The sequence below is a fragment of the Panthera onca genome, chromosome B1, assembly GCF_046562875.1.
Source record: "Panthera onca isolate mPanOnc1 chromosome B1, mPanOnc1 haplotype 2, whole genome shotgun sequence".
NCBI lineage: Eukaryota > Metazoa > Chordata > Mammalia > Carnivora > Felidae > Panthera > Panthera onca.
The window spans coordinates 152,025,540-152,044,536 of record NC_138342.1 but is presented as its reverse complement, the minus strand read 5'-3'; positions in this window follow the sequence as shown (position 1 = coordinate 152,044,536).

Here is an 18,997-nt window from a genome sequence, read left to right as displayed (position 1 = left end):
AACCGACTGAGCCACCCAGGCGCTCCGGACAGTAGGCTATTGATGAGATTGCCTTTTTCTGGTAAACTAGTGGAGATTTTTTTCAGTTTAACCATTTGTAGGGTTTTTTTGTTGCTGTCGTTTTTTTGTTTTTTGTCCTTTTTGGGTAGCTGGGAGTGTCCAGGGAATATCATACATATCCCACCTGGGGGCGGCAGGTGTGCTGGCTTGTGCTTTGCTCTCAGCCTGCCTTATGCTCCCTCATCATTTTGACATGTCACTTTCCACATGGTGTCAGTCATTTTCAAACCCCATAATGGAGCTCATAAAAGGAAGCCAACATGGGAGTGACACGCAGATAAATATGAAAAATCTCTCATCGTAACAGGAGTGCTCAGTTCTTTACACTGTCTCATTTGTATGATGTTTTGAATGGTGCCATTATAGAGCTAGAAATCACTTTTGAAATAAAAAAGAGGTAAACAAGGACTACCAGAGTAGAATTTGACCCTTCCTACCACATCTGCTTCACGGGGAAAGGAGCACAGCACATAACTTACTTGTTTATTCTCCCCGCCGCCCTCACTGGATCTTAACTCCGTGAGGACAAGCATTTTTGCCTATAGTTAAAAAGAAAGCCACAGGGCCACAGTGGAGTCATTTGCCCCAAGGACAGCAAACCAAGACTTAACTGCAGGTTCCACCTACCCAAGAGTGGAATTTTAAACTAATCTATCTGGAATTTCTGGTCAGCATCAATGAGGTCATCTGTCCCACGGGCCCTTTCCGTGCCCCCTCCCCTCCCCTGGGAAGATGACATTACCCACCTAATAAGACCCCCTGCCCGCTGTCTAAGGGAAGGCAGCGGTGCCTGGAACGGTCTTCTTTTGCTATAACTTTTTGCCTCAACCTCTTTCCCACAAAAACTTTCCATTTTGTACAGCTCCTTGGAGCCCTCCTTACTTGCCACATGGGGGGTGCTGGTCAATTCACAAATTGCTTAATAAAGCCAATTAGATCTTTACATTAACTTGGTTGAATTTTGCTGTTTAATGCTATGTTGTTCTTTCTGCATCCCCAGCATGTCACAGAGTGCCTGGCACCTGGTACAGAATCAATAAATATTTACTGAGTGACTATATCAGTGAATGAAGTGGGCCTTGAATCTTAATCTACCAGGTTTGAGGTCAGGCTCAGGGAATACCCCTCAGAGCTTATAAGGGCCTGGGCCTGTATAGGCAGAAGCCATTCGGCTGCTGAACCTCTGGAAAAGAGGCCTAGGTATATACTCAAAAGACATGAAAACATATGTCTTCACAAAAATTTGTGCTCAGTGTTGATTGCAGCATTATATACAGTAGTCAAAAGATGGAAAAATCCAATGTCCATCCACTGATGAGCAAAATGTCATACACACATACAATGGAACATTTTTCATTCACAAAAAGGAATGAAACACTTGTGTATGCTACAACATGAATAAACTTTCAAAACATTTATGCTAAGTGAAAGAAACCAGTCACAAAGGCCACATAGTTATTAATTCTATTTATATGAAATGTCCAGAATAGGCCACTCTATATATAGAGTAGACAGGTTCGTGATTGAGGCTGAAATAGGAGATTTGGGAGGTGAAAGATAAAAGATACAGGATTTCTTTTCAGAGTGATAAAAGTGTTCTAAAATTGTGATGATGGTTTTATACTTTTATTTATTATGTTTATCTATTTATAGATAGTATTTATACATTTTTAAGTTTATTTATTTTGAGAAAGAGAGTGGAGGAGGGACAGAGGGAGAGAGAGAGAAAGAGACAGAGAGAGAGAGAATCTGAAGCAGGCTCTACACTGTCAGTGTGGAGCCCAATATGGGGTTCAAGCTCATGAACCGTGAAATCATGACCTGAGATGAAATCAAGAGTTGGACGTTTAACCGACTGAGCCACCCAGGTGCCCCTATTTATATTATTATATTATTATAATAAATAATATATTTATAAATATGTATGTGATTTATAAATATATGTTATATAAGTTATGTTATATATAAATACAAATTTACATTTATATTTATAATATCTTATAAAATTATATATAAGCTATTGAATTGTACCCTTCAAATGGATAAATATTATAGTATGTCACTTATATCTCAGTACACCTATTACCAAATAAAAGAAAATTGAGGAGAGAAGTACAGGAAAAGGCTAAGGTAGCAATAATTTATTTTTTCTTTTTGGGACTGTCCTTTTTTTTTTTAAACTATTCTTTTTTTTTAATAATTTCTTTTTTTTAATGTTTTTTTATTTATTTTTGAGACAGAGAGAGACAGAGCATGAGTGGGGAAGGGGCAGAGAGAGAGAGGGAGACACAGAATCTGAAACAGGCTCCAGGCTCTGAGCTGTCAGCACAGAGCCCGATGTGGGACTCGAACTCAGGGACCGCGAGATCATGACCTGAGCTGAAGTTGGGCACTTAACCGACTGAGCCACCCAGGCGCCCCTATTCTTTTTTTTTAATGTTATTTATTTTTGAGAGAGCGAGCAGGGGAGGGGCAGAGAGAGGGGTACAGAGGATCCAAAGCGGGATCTGCGCTGCCAGTGCAGAGCCCAATGTGGGGCTCGAACTCACGATCTGTGAGATCATGCCCTGAGCTAAAGTTAGAAGCTTAACCAACTGAGCCATCCAGGTGCCACCCCTTTTAAAAAATGTTTTTATTTATGTCTTTATTTTGAGGGTGGGAAGGGGCAGAGAGAGAAGGAGAGAGACTCCCAAACAAGCCCTGTGCTGACATGGGGATCTATCTCACAAACTGTGACATCATGACCAGATCTGAGATCAAGAGTTAGATGCTTTAAGGGCACATGTACCCCAGTGTTTATAGCGGCACTTTCAACAATAGCCAAATTATGGAAAGAACCTAAATGTCCATCAACTGACGAATGGATAAAGATGTGGTTTATATGTACAATGGAATACTACTTAGCAACGAGAAAGAATGAACTCTGGCCATTTGCAGCAACGTGAATGGAACTGGAGGGTATTATGCTGAGTGAAATAAGTCAGTCAGAGGACAGATAGCATATGTTTTCACTCATGTATTCATCTTGAGAAATTTAACAGAAGACCATGGGGGAGGGGAAGGGGAAACAAATAGTTACAAACAGAGAGGGAGCGAGGCAAACCACAAGAGACTCTCAAATACAGAGAACAACCTGATAGGAGGGGGAAGGGGAAAGAGGGGAAAATGAGTGATGGGCACGGAGGAGGGCACTTGGGATGAGCACTGAGTGTTGTATGTAAGCCAATTTGACGATAAATTATATTCATAAAAAAAAAAGAGTTGGATGCTTAACTGAGCGATGAAGGTGCCCCCTTTGGGCTGTCTTGTAAGAAGTCCTTTTTCTGAAGAAATGCCTGATTTATTTTCATTTTATTTGTAAGTGCTTGTAAATTTGTTTTCCTCTGGCTTCTCTCTGCCGGCTTCTAAATCCCTGGGGAGTTAGACTCTGTAGTGGAAAGATTTTTCACCAATGGTCTGTTGCTATTCAGTGGGTTCTTTAGTAGTTGGCAATGGTTTCTGGTGGTATTGCAAGCAGAAAGAGTTAGGGTTCCCCAGAAGAAGAAAGACAGACATAGCTCTCTTGACATAAGAAAAATCATTTTAGGCCTCCAGCTGTCTTGTGAAAGAATGTAAGAACAAACAGCCACTGGCAGGTCAGCAGGTAGCCTAATCATATTCAGAAGTGAAAATTGACCTGACACACACTGAGCACTGGTGAGTTATCTTCACAGGATCTAAACCCCTGTGAGCACTCAAATACCAGACCAACTGGAGTCAGAGAACTGATAATGCTGACCCTTGCTGGCCCTAGTGATTTTGACATGGACTCCTTGGCTTTAAGATGACCTTTGGCCCAGCCTCATGCTGTATTCCCATTACACAAACCCATTTGTGAATATGTATGCACCCTTAGCTTAAAACTTCCCCAGGTCTGGGGGTGTCTGGGTGTTTCAGTCGGTTAAGCCTCTGACTTCGGCTCAAGTCATGATCTTGAGGTTTGTGAGTTCAAGCCCTGCATCGGACTCTGTGCTGACAGCTCAGAGCCTGGAGGCTGCTTCAGATTCTGTGTCTCCCTCTCTCTCTCTGCCCTCCCCCGCTCATGCTCTGTCTCTTACTCTCTCTCTCTCTCTCTCTCTCTCTCTCTCAGAAAGAAATAAACATTAAAAAAAAAAACAAACCAAAAACAAAAACAAACACTTCCCCAGAACTGTTGTTCGAGCAGACACTGATTTGGGAAAGATCCTAGGTGTTCTTCTGTATTTGTTGCAAGCAAGACCCTTCCTTTTCCTATTCTTTGGCTTGGTTGTGACTTGAGGCCCAAAATCCACCAAGGGGAGAAACCAGGTTCGGGTAACAATTTTAGCAGTGGTCATGGTCTCAGTTCCTTCTCCCAGGTGTTGGCTCAACAGTGATGAGTGAATCCCCTCCCTATCTTTCCTTTCCTCCCAGTTAGTGCTCAAACCTGTTAGTTCAAATTCGCCTGCAGGCTTAGAGTTGCAAGGGTCTTCCAAGATCAGACCAACCTTCCTGCCCAAATGGACTTAAAAGGAGAGCAGCTGGACAAGAAGGTCATAGGCCCAAGGCAAAAGTGTGACAGCATGGAAGTCTTTTCACAATCCCCAAAGGAATAGGATCATATTTAACACAATAGAGCAAGTTAACTTTCTTTTTAACCATCTATTTGGCCAAAGACCAGAGGAAAGGAGAATAAAAAACAGTTAATTGTCTATTCTGTAGTACACTCTATTATACAATACATGCCTTTTAAAGAATATTCTCAACCACCGCGTGATGAAAGGAACAGTTTTTACAGATGAAGAAAAAGGGACTCAAAGACAACTTGAGACAATTTATTGGGAGCAGAGCAGCGTTTATAACAGCACTTTGTGAACCCGCAGACTCAGCCTTTCTCCTGCTTCAACAGGCAATAAGAGAGGCCACAACTCACACACCTGTGAGCCACAGAGTCTGTGATGGGATTTTAGGAAGGGACAAAGAGTGGCTTTTTTACTGGCCAAGGTACTGTGTCCTTAGGAGATTGCTGCTAAAATGCAAATAGGTAACCTGTAGAAATAAGTGCCCAGGATCCCATGGCACACTTTCTACTAAGAATTATTCTCCCTTTACTGGGTCTGCTGGGGAACTTCCTTCCCCCACCAGCTTCAGGCTCTAGTCCCTACTAAGACTACTTGGAAGGCACTGCCTTCCCTCAAGATCCCCACGCTTCAGCATTCTGTCTCAGAGGTGGGGGTCTCAACACAGAGCGGGTGCAGCAGAAGCTGAGGCCGTCTTGTTGAGAATTTCACCATAGTATGGATTCTTACGGGCAGTCTGGCGGGTTATGGAGAGGGTTCTGTCAGTCCTTCAGCTCCAGGTCTGTGATTCTACAGCCCCTGCATCAATCCTTTCCTCTGGGAGGTGGAAGACGTTTGGAATCTGCCATGTATGACTTTAGATAAGTGACTCAGAGCCTCTGACCCTCAGATTTTTCATCTGGCTAATGAAGATATTTATATTTACCTCATACCATTGTGGGGACTGGATGGACAGGGCTCCATGCATTCCATTTCCTCTCCATTTGTATCCCAAATCCCAGCAATGATATATTTCCTCAAAACTGGAAGCTCCCCAGGGACATAATTGGCTCCCACTGGGTCAACCAGTCCATTTTGGAGGATATTATATAAGCAAGGCAGAACTTTAACTGGGATTAGAGCTGCAACCAGAACCCTGTAGCCCCAGAGGTTCCTTCTGCCAGAGGCTTAGGGATGTAGAAAAGACTTTTGGAAGGTCTCTCTAGGCCCCTTATTCTTCCTTCAGGCCTTTTATGAGCCTGAGAGCTTGATTTCCTAAGACCTCTAGCAGGTGGAAGGAAGTGAGTGTTTGGAGAAGGATTTCTTTCCCCCCTTATTCTCTGTCCCCAAGTCATCCAAACCTACAGGGCCAGAAGCATCAGCTTCCAGTGTGAACCGGAATCTTCTGAGCTTCCTGATGGGCTCTGACTAATGGGAAAAGGTTGACAAACACTCCTTTGCACAGGAGTCTCCCTTTTCAACACCTTCTTGTTTCTAATGAAGCCCGGGGGGGGGGGGGGGGCGGGGAAAGAGCCAGAAAAACCTGGGTTTGAAGCCCAGTTCTACAATTATTCCACTTCTCTCAGCCTCTGAATAAGTTGCTATGAGGAGTAAATTTAAATTAGATCCTGTACAGTGCACCAACCCCAGCGCCCACTGATACATACTTAGGGATGGCAAGCCCCTCCCATGTCCTAATGTCCAGAGCCAGATATATAGGAAGGTCTAGTTTTCTTAAAAACACTGACAACACCAAATGTTGGCAAGGACGTGGAGCAATGGGGTAATTGGACATCGTTAGTGGGAAGGTAAAACGGTGCAGGCACCTTGGTTTAAGAAACACTCTGACACTTTTTTTTTTTAAACAAAACTAAACACGCCCTAATCCTATGACCCGATGATTCCATTTTTATGTATTTACTCAAGAGAAATGAAGATACGTGGCCACAAAAATGCTCATACAAGAGTGTTTATAGTGGTTTTATTCATAATAGCCCCAAACTGGAACCAGACCAAGTGTGCATGTGTAGGAGGATGAATCAACAAGCCCCAGTATATTTAACCATACTTCCCAAGCAGAAAAAGAGGTCAACTTATTGTTACACTCAACCAACCACAGGATCAGTCTTGAAAGCATTATGCTGACTGAAAGAACCTGTAAGCAAAAGAATGCATACTGTATGATTCCTTTCAAATGAAGTTCTAAGGCAAGCAAAACTAATCTATAGTGGAATGAAAGTTACAGTAGTTGCCTCTGGGGATAGTGAGAGTGGAATTGACTGAGAAGAGGCTTGACCACTTTCTGGAGTGATGGTTATGTTCTACAGCTTGAGAGGGGTTTGGGTCACACAGGTGTGTGAGCAAGACTGATGCCATCTTGGACAAATCTGCCACCTTCTTGACCTTGAAACCTTCTCGAGCTCAACCCACCCTCCCCCCATTTTTTCTTTTTGTTTAACCACACCCTTAAGCACACCCTCAAGCACACTGTCAGGGCATAATATCCATGTTCTTCCCTGGAGAGAAGACTGTGACACACACCTATTCCTAAACATTCTCTTTTTGAGTGGTCCCCCAGGAAGGGCTCCCAGCTTCTAAGGGCTATAAAAAGTAGATTTTCAGGGAGGTGGGATTGCAGAAGTCTACTAGTCTTGCATCCACGCAAGACATGTGTCTTTCCTAAGTTCCCTAAACAGATCATTTCTTGCCTCAATAAATTTGTCAGCCTTTTTCTTTGGTCACGGGGATCCTTTGGCCTTTGGAAGTCTTTTTGAATATACTTCCTTTTCACAGAACAGCAGATGTATATCCTTGTCAACACTGGGGGAATATACACTTCAGCTTTGTGAGTTTCCTCATTGTTGATACATTTTACATGAAAAGAAACCACTGAAAACAAATACTGGATTCTGGTTAGTGATGTAGATGCTGAAAGGGAAGTTACAGATACCTGCAACTTACTTTGAAATGCATTAGGATGATGGAAGGATGGAGAAATTGAAGGAGGGGAGCAAAAATGGATAAACGTGCGTGAATGCAGTAAAATATTAATGGTAGTATACTGGGTATACATATCAGTGTTCATCATAAAATTCACTGTAAAATTCTTCCAGTTTTGTTGTTTTTGAAATTTTTCTTAATATCACATTGGAATAAAGTTCTGGTCTTAGAACTATATGAACCAAAACATAATCTAAGTTGAAAACAACTCCACAAAAACTATACTTAAACAATGGGTTCAAATACATCTTTTTTTTTTTTTTTTTCTTTGCACACACAATCCCTGGTGTCTCTTTTTGTGTCCTAATCTCCTTTTCTTACAAGGACACAGTCATGTTGGATTAGGCCCTTCCCTAATAGAATCATTTAACATAATCACCTCTTTAAAGGCCCTATCTCCAAACACAGTCACATTCTGAGGTCCTGGGTGTTAGGACTTCAACACAGGAATTTTGGAGGGATACAGGCCAGCCTGTAACACTGTCGTAGTGTACAGGGCTGCTTTGGACTTTCCCAGAAGAGTCCCCAGAGAAAAACCTGGGGACATTCTGGACTGTATGTGTAGTGAGCAGAAAGCAATGAGGGAGCAAAGGCCAGTCATTCTCAACAAATGTTAATTGACAGTCTCTTAAGGGACAGGGGCTACGCTGGCTCCTGAAAGTTAAAAGGAAACTTTGCTGTAGAGCGTAGTGGATTAGGTTGCACGAGTGTTGGTAATCAGAATAAATTTCCTTGAAGACAAATGCCACAGTGAATGAGCTTTCCTATATTCCTTTTAAAAGTATCATATGATTTCACTCATATGTAGAATTTAAGAAACAAAACATGGGAACGTAGGGGAAGGGAAGGAAAAATAAGATAAAAAGAAAGGGAGCAAACCATGAGAGGCTTTTAAACCCAGAGAACAAACAGAAGGTTGCTGGAGGGGTGTTGGCTGGGGGGATGGGCTAGATGGGCAAGGGATATTAAGGAGGGCATTTGTTGGGATGTGCACTGGGTGTTATATGTAAGTGACGAATCACTAAATTCTACTCCTGAAATCATTATTACACTATGTGTTAATTAACTTGGATTTAAATAAAATTTAAATATTAAAAAAAAAAGGATCTTTGTGTTGTTTCCTGGTTTACAATCAGAGGTGGTATTCAGGTTTTTACATTACAAACGAGTATCTTCATCATTTTTATATAAAATACTGGTTTAGTTACCTTGGTGTTTAGAATTCACCTTATATAATTAGAATTCACCTGAGGTAATATGAGCTTCTATAACAAATAGACCTATCCCAACAGCAGTTTCTTTCTTTCTTTCTTTCTTTCTTTCTTTCTTTCTTTCTTTCTTTCTTTCTTTTCTTCCTTCCTTCCTTCCTTTCTTTTTCTTTCTTTCTTTTTCTTTTTTCTCTTTCTTCCTTCTTTCATTCTTTTCTTTCTTTCTTTCTTTCTTTCTTTCCTTCCTTCCTTCTTCCTTCCTTCCTTCCTTCCTTCCTTTCTTTCTTTTTCTTTCTTTCTTTTTCTTTTTTCTCTTTCTTCCTTCTTTCATTCTTTTCTTTCTTTCTTTTTCTTTCTTTCTTTTTCTTTTTTCACTTTCTTCCTTCTTTCATTCTTTTCTTTCTTTCTTTCTTTCTTTCTTCCTCTTTCTCTCTTTCTCTTTCTTCCCCTTCTTCCCTGTCTTCCTCTTCCTCTTCCTCTTCTTCTTCTTCTTCTTCTTCTTCTTCTTCTTCTTCTAACATTAGTTCATCTCCTATTACAGTTGGAGACCAGTGAGGGTTGGTTGGGGGAAGGTGCTCTCCTTCATGATGTCACTGAGGGACCCAGGCTGCTCCCTTCTTGTCGCAGGGCCATCTCCTACACATGGACTCTGAGTTCCCTGCCAAAGGAAAGGGAGAAAATGGTGGAAATGTCCATGTCCTCTACACCACCCTGGCTTCTGAGCAGTATACAATACTTTCACATACATTCCACTGAGGAGAACTCTCCCGGTACCAAGGCTGGGAAACATGGTTTAGCTGTGTGCCCAGGAAGAAGAAATGGTTTCGGTGAGCTCCGGGTAGTCTCTGCCATGAATTCATAATCCTGGTTCCACCACTTCCCAGTTGGTGGCCTTGGCCTTGGACAAGTTTATTCAATTCTCTAGGTTCCTTTTCCCTCATCTGTAGAATGGCAGTGATGATAGAGGTGATCTCAGGGTTGTTAGGAGATCAAGGGAATGTCTTAGTCAGCTTGAGCTGCCATAACAAAACACGATAGACAGGGTGGCTTAAAGAACAGGACTTTGCTTCTCACAGTTCTGGAGGCTGAAAGTCCAAGCTCAAGGTGCCTGCAGGGTTGGCGTCTGGTGAGGGCTTTCTCAGTGGGTTGCACATGCTTTTGCCTTCTTGCTGTGTCCTCACATGGCCTTTCCTCTGTGAGGACAGGTGGAGAGAGACAAGAGGCAACCTCACTAGTGTCTCTTCTTATTTCAGGAGTGACCTCATCTAAAGCTAATTACTTCCCAAAGGCTCCATCTCCAAATACTGTGCCACTGGGGATTAGGGCTTCAACGTATGAAATTTGGGGGGACACAATTCCATCCATGGTAGGGAGCTAGTACCTGTACAGCGTTGAGTGCCCAGCACAGAGCAAGCTCAGTAAACAGCCTGCTCCAAATCAAAGCACTGGCAGTACACGTAAGCATGTTTGCACTCATATGGCTTCTTACAGTTTACAACATATTCTCACCCTCAACGTTTTCTACTTGGAGCCTCTTAGCAGCCCTGTGAGGTAGGCTTTTTCCGGATGACAAAACCAAGGAAAGGCTGGGCAATTTTCCAAAGTCACATGCGCGTAAGCAGCTAAGCCTCCTGACTCAGTCCGGTATTCTTCCTGTCTCGTTTTCTGAGATTATAGTCATCACCTTCGGCGCCACATGGTCCCCTGGACCTACTCCAAGGCTGCTGAGAAGCTCGCAAAGAGGGTCTGAGGTAGGAGAATTGATGAGTCTACTTCGGGTCTCAGACTTTGGGCTCTCATGGAATGTTTCAGGGCATTTTTGTCTTAGGTGCTAAATTTCCCCTCCGGGCAGACTTACTGACTTAGGTCTCTGTGAAAAGGCAGCCCTATGCCACCCGCAGTGAATACTCACTGTCCAATAGGAAGAGTGACAATAGGGACACACCCCAATTTAGAGTTTCTCAATCATCGGCCATAATCCAAATGAAGGGAAGGAGAAGAGTAAACTGTTCCCATTTAAATGCATACTCGTTGCTCGGGCTCATTTTAATACCACTGAGATGGGCCATGGAGAATGGTCTAATTTCTCTATCAATTTAGAAACATTGGCTCATTTGCTATCGATAGCCGGTGAGCAATTTTCAAAAATTAACTAACCTTTAAAGAAGTGTTTTTATTTTTCATAAATTCTGCATTTGCTTGAGAAGGCCTTCAGATTTTAGAGATCCATGGTAAGGCATGAAATCCTTTGTTTCCTCCAGATGTTTACACGTGTGTGCTTTTCATCCTTGTTTGTTTATCTAGAGTTATGTGTGGATGAGAAGACCTCCTCTAATTGATGTGTGTGTTTGTGACTAAACGTAGAAAGCATTTTTTAATTGTTAATCATCTCATTTGTGTGTGTGAAGGGAAGTGGTAGATCAGTCATGGATCAGGTGGGGGAAGTTGGTGAATTTTGTACCAAGGGCTGAGAAGGGGTTGGACATTCAATGGAGGCAGGGTACAGCTTACTCCAAACTCCGTTTGCTGCCTTTCACTCAGCCAGACATGGCCTTCGGTCCTGGAAAGGAGCTTCCTGGAAGGTCATCTGGACTTATGGGCTGTGAATTTGTAAAAGAATGGAGCCTCCCGCCAACAGAGGGGAGTTGACATGTAGGAGGCAGGGTTGTAACGTGACCAGACCCGTCATCAGAGGGTGCTTGTAGCACTGAGCCAGATGTGGGTCAGGTAGCCTAGGGCAGGAGGACAGTCTTTCCTCAAGCCTGAAGCCAGCCTTCACGGTGAACCAGCACATCAGCTCAAGACCATGGGACAGGAGGGGAAGCATGGTCTGTGTATCTAAGATTAACCTGAGTCAGTCAAAACAAAAACATCTGTGTTCTGTCAACTTGTTCCTTTTATGCTTTTCTATTTTGGTGCTTTTGCTTTAGGTTTTCAACTGGGGGCTTCCCCTTTCTTTAGAGCCAGGTAATATGGATGGAAACCTTCCATTTTCATGGCCCTTTGGATGTTTAAAGCTGTCCCTTTCACGTTTGCCTATTGTGGGTGGAGGAAGCACACTGGGGGAGGGGTGTGTTTGCTTTCTGAGGACATAGAACTCCACGCCATGCTTGATTTTCATACACATCTGCCCAAATCTTGGGGAGTTTCGTAGACCCTCCTGGAGATTTGGGAGTGCGCAGTGAGGTGGGCCGGAGGCGGCCAAGAGGTGGAGGAGGGTTTCACTTGGCCGAAGAGGGGCCGAAGAGGGGTGGCTCAGTCGGTTAAGCGCCCGACTGTGGCTCAGGTCATGATCTCACGATTCGTGGGCCCGAGCCCCATGTCGGGCTCTGTGCTGACAGCTCAGAGCCTGGAGCCTGCTTCGGATTCTGTGTCTCCCTCTCTCTCTGCCCCACCTCTGCTCATGTTCTGTCTCTCTCTCTGTCAAAAATAAGTAAACATTACTTTGCAGAAGGGCGTCCAGAACATGAGGCATCTCCTTTCAGATAATGTTCTTTAGTGACCCCACCTGTGCTGGGTTCCACTTAGTCCCCACCTCTCCATCTTTTGGGCTCTCTTGCTCCTTTACATATCTCTCCCCTTTTCTTTCAGTGGCCAAACAACTCATTTCTTCCCTCTCTCCTCATGCACAGCAGCCTCCCCATTCTCTGAAGTTCCTCAAGGCTTATCTACCCCAACCTGGCCTCTGGAGGTCCTGTACCAGTTAGAGCTCTGGGACCAGTCTCACGCTATCTTTTCAATTTCACTTCTCTGCAAAAGTTCCTTTAGGAAATTCCAAACTTGCTCAGTTGAACTAACTGCATCAGGGCAGGATTGCTGGTGGGATTGTATGTGCCTGGAAACCCAGTGTTGTGCTGATCTCCCAGTTCTGGGGTCTGGCTGTGGAGAGGACAGAGAGGATGAGATGGCTAGCAGGGGGCCCAGCCACTGGACTGGGGGTGGGGGTAGGGGTGCAAGTCCTTCCCAGTTGGTATAATGGCTTTGCTGGTGCTCCAGAAACTCTCCTAGGAGAGGGAACATGTTCTAGACACACCTACCCAGACCACAAACTTGCCCGGAAGTTTTTTTGTGTTTGTGTTTTAGAGCCATTTTGGGTTCACAGCTGAATTGAGAGGAGGATAGAGACATTTCCCATATACCCCCTGCTCCCACACATGCACAGCCTCCCCTACTATCAACACCTCCCACGGAGTGGTACATTTGTTACAATCGATGAATCTACATTGACACATCATTATCACCCACATTCCAGGATTTACATTAGGGTTTACTTTTGACTTTGTACATTTTATGGTTTTGGGCAAATTTACAATGACATGTATCCACCATTACACAGAGGAGTTTTGCTGCCCTAAAAAAAACTCTATGCTCCACCTGTCCGTGCCTCCATCACTTTTGCCCCAAAATTTTCATCTTAAAAATGCATGTAGGGGCACCTGGGTGGCTCAGTTGGTTAAGCAGCCGACTTCGGCTCAGGTCATGATCTTGCGGTCCATGAGTTGGAGCCCCGCGTCGGGGTCTGTGCTGACAGCTCAGAGCCTGGAGCCTGTTTCAGATTCTGTGTCTCTCTCTCCTGACCCTCCCCCATTCATGCTTTGTCTCTCTCTGTCTCAAAAATAAATAAATGTTAAAAAAAAATATTTAAAAAAATGCATGTAAAATTTGACTTGCATCTGTAATTTCATATTCATGTTTGTATTAGTATAAAAATAATGTATTCTTCAGGCTTGCACTGTTTATTATGTATTTATTGTGCCTACCATGAGCCAGGCACTGTACTGGGCATTGGGCATTGAGTGGCAAGCATGACTTGTGCATAACTTAGGACCTAAGTGGAGAAACAGATGTTAATCAGTCAGCCCCCCAACAAAAAACACCATGGCTGTGGTTTTTATCTAGAGGCTGCATATTTTTTGGGGTCTGGTAAGCCAGGTTACCAAGTGCTATTTTACTCTTTTCCGATGATTTTCTGTAGCTATTCCAACGGGTGGCTCACAGAAAGCACTTAGTAGATGTTGGTTGAATGATTGAGTAAAGGGATAAATGTATGGATTATAAAGTTTGACTCTGATTCTTATCTAGGAGTGTGATGGTTAATTTTATGTGTTAATTGGACTGTCCTGAGGGATGTCCAGGTAACTGGCAAAACATTATTTCTGGGTGTGTCTGTGAGGGTGTTTCTGGAGACAGTTAGCATTTGATTCAGTTGACTGAGTGGAGATCAGGCCTCATCAATGCAAGTGGGTATCATCTAATCCACTGGGGGCCCAAATAGAAAAAGGCAAAGGAAAGGTAAATATTTTCTTTCTTGTTGAGCCGGGATGACCATCTTCTCCTGCCCTCAGACATCGGAGCTACTGGTTCTTATTCTTTGGACTCCCGGACTTATACCAGTAGCTCCTTGATTCTTGGGACTTTGACCACAGACTAGGAATTATACTGCAGGCTCGCTCCCCTGGTTCTCAGAGTTTTGCACATGGACTGAATTATACCACAGGATTTCCTGGGTATTCAGCTTATAGCAGATTGTGAGACTTTTTGGCCTTCATAACTGCATGAACCAACTCCTGCGATAAATCTCCTTTCTCTCTCTCTCTCTCTCTCTCTCTCTCTCTCCCCCCACCTCTCTCTCTCCCTCTCCCTCTCTCTCTCTCTCTCTCTCTCTCTCTCTCTATATATATATATATATATATATATATATATATCCTATTGGTGTGTTTCTCTGCAGAATCCTGGCTAATAATAAAGAGCTTGGTACAGCCAGACTGGGATAGAGATGAAATCCAGGGAATGAAATCCCAAAACTCTGGTGCTTTGATGATCTACTGAGATATATGTACATGTACATGTACATGTGTATGTATATGTATATGTATATGTATATGTATATGTGTATGTATTTATCTTCTGAGATGATTTAGCTTAACCCCTTAATTGGGGCTTGAGGAGGATAAGATGTAGAGAAATAACACAGACATGAAACTATCCGAGGTAGAACAGATAAGCACCCGAGTTCCTGGGCGGCACTGTGAATGTGAATCTGCTGTCCATTCTTCCGGACACACACAGATGATGGCACCCCTTGACCCAGATGTCAACAAACAGGACGTAGGCATTCACCTGATAGGGATCATCATTGTGCTGGTGTTTCCAGAGCCGGAGTTAACAAACACAAAGATTATAGTGTGGATGCTGGCTGCTTCCCCGCCCTCATGGCTGTCTCCTGCAGTGTGGGTCAAGGGCATGGGGCAGAGAGACACAGGGTGCTAGAAGCTAGGGATACGGCTTGGTGGGAACGTGCTGTCTATAAACCATCTTTGATCTCCTCCTGGCTGAATTCCCACTTTATTAGGTGGATGATGAGGTCGCCATCTGTGGAGGTCTCCTGTCTCTTGTGGTGAGGCTACAAGAAGAGGCTTCTGTGGGCTTTTGAGTGTGTCTTCTTAGGGGTCTTGGGACCAGCACTCATGGGAGCATAAGTGTGTCTCCACATGCCCTTTGGTTTCTGTCAGCATGAGGCAGGGTGGTGGAGAGGAAGGACAAGTTTTTGGAAACTGTGACGTGGGCTCTGTGCCTTTCTAGTCAGTGCCTCCTTGGGCAAGCTACTCAGCTTTCTAAGCCTCAGTTACATCCTCTGTGCGCTCTGTAATAGGGGATAGTATTCACCTCATAATACGGATGCCAAGTGCCTAGCATAGTGCTTGGGAGACAGAAGTTGTAGGTGGTGGTCATCATCCTAATTGGTAGGGAAGGGGCCTGACTCTGCTATCCATCAGAGAAGGGGGCTGAGGTCAGGGTTTGTAGAATAATGTCTCTTTGAGAGAGTACAAAGGAGCCTTCCCCTCTCCCAACTTGCTTCCCATCAGGTCCTGTTGGACACCACGTGGCTCTAATACCATGAGAGGAGCCCACAGAGCTTCTCCTGTCAGGTTGTCCTCAGCTCTGCGGGTGCACGTGACCTTTGCCATGGGTGGTGGCAGAGCGCGTCCAGGAGGTCAAGTTGAGGAGAGCCCAATGTCCCTATGGTACCGGCAAGAAATCCCTTCCACCGGAGCATCTTGCTTTGATTGGTCTGGTTACAGGACTGGTTGTAGAGTGTTTTCAGTAAAACATTAATTTTACTAGACAACTTGATGCGATAGAGACAATGTGGGTTTTGCAACCCACAAACCTGATACAAAATCCTGGCTCTGCCACTCACCCACTGTAAGAATTGGGGAAAATTAAGTGACTTTTCTGAGCCTCGATTTCTTCTGCAAAATAAAGAAAATAAGTTGAGTAGTTCTAAGGGTGAAACGAAATATCCCAGGTACAAATGGTTTGCTAGGGCTACCATAGCAGTATACTGCAGATTGGGGAGCTTAAAGAGCAGAAATTACTTTTCTCACAGTTCTGGAAGCTAGAAGTCTGAGGTCAAGATGTCAGCAGGTTTGGTTTGCCCTGAGATCCCCCTCCTTGGCTTGTGATGGCCATGTTCTCTCTCTGTCCTCTTGTGGTCTTGAGCACCACTGAGGTTTCTCAGTTTCCAATTTCCTGGGATTATAAGGACACTGGCCATCTTGGATCAGGGCTCACCCTAATGACCTCATTTTAACTAGATCACCTCCTTCAAGACCCTATCTCCCAAATACAATCACATTCTGAAGTACTGTATTTTCATTCATTCATTCCACATATGAATTTTGTGGGGACACATTTAGCCCATAACACCAGGTGAAGCTTCTAGCTAAGTCCCGGCTCCCATAGATGCTCACTGTGATGAGACTCGACATCTTGTTCCCAGTCTCTTTCTCCTGGCTCCCGTTCTGGAATGTTTCTGTGGTTTGGGAGTTGGTAATTATGCAGGGGGTGATCGTAATATTTTGCACAGAGTTCAATAGTAAAAGCTAATTAGTGGCAGGAAGAGAATCACAAAAAACCTCCTCAGCATTGCTCTTTAAGCAAAGAGTCTACCCTCAGGTACTTTTCTTGGGATGTATTACTGAGAAATCATTGGCTAGTTCTGGAATATTCAGAAGTGTTGTGACCAGCTCAAAAACATGATTGTGGTCACCGCCCACCTCTTGTTCCCTGCATGAGTGAAGAAAGGGTGTTTAGTGGATATTTATATACACACATAAGTGGACCCTCTTTGGTGAGAAGGTCTCTCTCAGTAGCATTATTATTTTGTTATAGTTCTTGAAAGAATCTAAATAATCTTAAAACTGAAAGGTACCTCAAACCTGATTGTATGTGCCAGGTACTGTACTGGATACTGGGGATAAGATTGTGTCTTGACAGGCTCTCTGCTCTCAAAGAGATCTTTTCTTTCTTTCTTTCTTTCTTTCTTTCTTTCTTTCTTTCTTTCTAAGTTTATTTATTTATTTTTGAGAGAGAGCATACAGGAGGAGCAGGGGGGGTGGGGGGGGGGGCAATCCCAAACAAGCATAGAGCCCGATGTCAGCATAGAGCCCAGTGCAGGGCTCAAACTCACGAACCCTGAGATCATCAGTGCAGGGCTCGAACTCACAAACCCTGAGATCATGACCTGAACTGAAACCAAGAGTCAGTCACTTAACCAACTGAGCCATCTATGTGCCCCAAAGAGATCAACAATATCCCACACATAGCTTGTCAAAAGTTTACATAGCACTTTCCACACATAAGGTGAACCCAAGCCAGTGATCCCTGGCCCAGTGCTTGCACATATGGGATGCTGGAATCCTTGCAACCTCACAAATCCTCTCTGATTGTGGAATTTCCTGACATGAAGTTGGATCTCCGCCCTACCTTCCCTACTCCTCAGCTTCAAATATCACTTTCTGCCCAGGCAAGGCTGCCATATCCTTTGGTGTAGAGCCAAATGGCTTTAGTTCCATTAGCTCATGCTCCTGGGATACAGTTCCCAGACCTGATATCATTCTGGTTGGGTCTCTACCATTTGCCCCTATCTTCCTAAAAGCAGAGCCTCTAGAATGGACCCAACCCTGGAAGAGTACAGCAGCTGGGGGTGGAATGAGGATAGCACTCCCCACTAGGACCGAAGTGCTACTTCCTCTGGGAGCAGTGAAGTTACAGATAGTTTTCCTAAGGGCAAGAGTCTTTTTTCTCAGTTTTCTAATGTTCAGACTCTTCATTAAATCACCTGACTTCTCTCTTCTCCACATTAGGGTAACATAACGAAGCCACTGTCTCTCACCTTCGTTATTATTGTGAACAATAGTGTTCATTTATTTATAAAAATGTTGACCAGCTAGGGAAAGTTGGGTGTCACAAAAGCCCCGTCCTAAATATTGATGGATTTCTAGAAGCCTGACCCATGGTTTGAGCTGCAAAGAGGACGAGTCCCAGGTCGCTGTGAGCTCAAGGACAAGTCAGTCTCTTTTGCTCATTTTCAGTCATTGAAGGAAATTCTTATCTCTGGACTCAAGGTGAAAAGGATCTTGGAATTCTCAAAGAGAGATTTAAAAATATATGTGATATATACATAACAAATAAGTATAAATGGTAGTAATAGTCATTATGCTACTTTCAGTGTACAATGTCATTCATTCTTTACATCAACCTTATAAGACCTCTTAATGGATGAGGAAACTGAGGCACGGGGATTGAGGTAATCTGTTCAAGCACCCATAGTCAGTCAGCAGTAAAACCAGGATACAGACGGAGTTCATCTGGCCAGGATTCAGCAAATCAGTCAGGAGCTGTAATCAAGACCAACTGAGTGCGGTTGTGGGGGGTGGTGCAGAAAGCAGAGGGACCCCCAGTGACCAGCCCAGGGGGGTATTCTACCTGGGGAACCACATGAGTCACACTTCAGCACACATACAGAGACACACACTCCACACATGCACGTGCGCGCGCACACACACACACACACACACACACACACACAAATACACACACACCGTCAGACAAAGGATGGGGAGAAAGAAGGCATAATTGGAATTGTGACTTGGAGAATCAGGGAAGGCTTCACCAAAGACCTCTGAATTCAGACCTCTAAAGACAGTAGAATTTCAACAGGAGGAAGAGTGGGGAGCAAATGCCTCAGATCCTTCTAAGCCAGGAATCAGCATGAACACTTGGGGAGGAAGGACATGGCGGGCACATCCCTGAAGACGGCTGGATGTGGCCAGAATGTTGGACCTGTGGGAGGGGGTTAAGCACCCGGAAGAGGTAATAATAGACTCT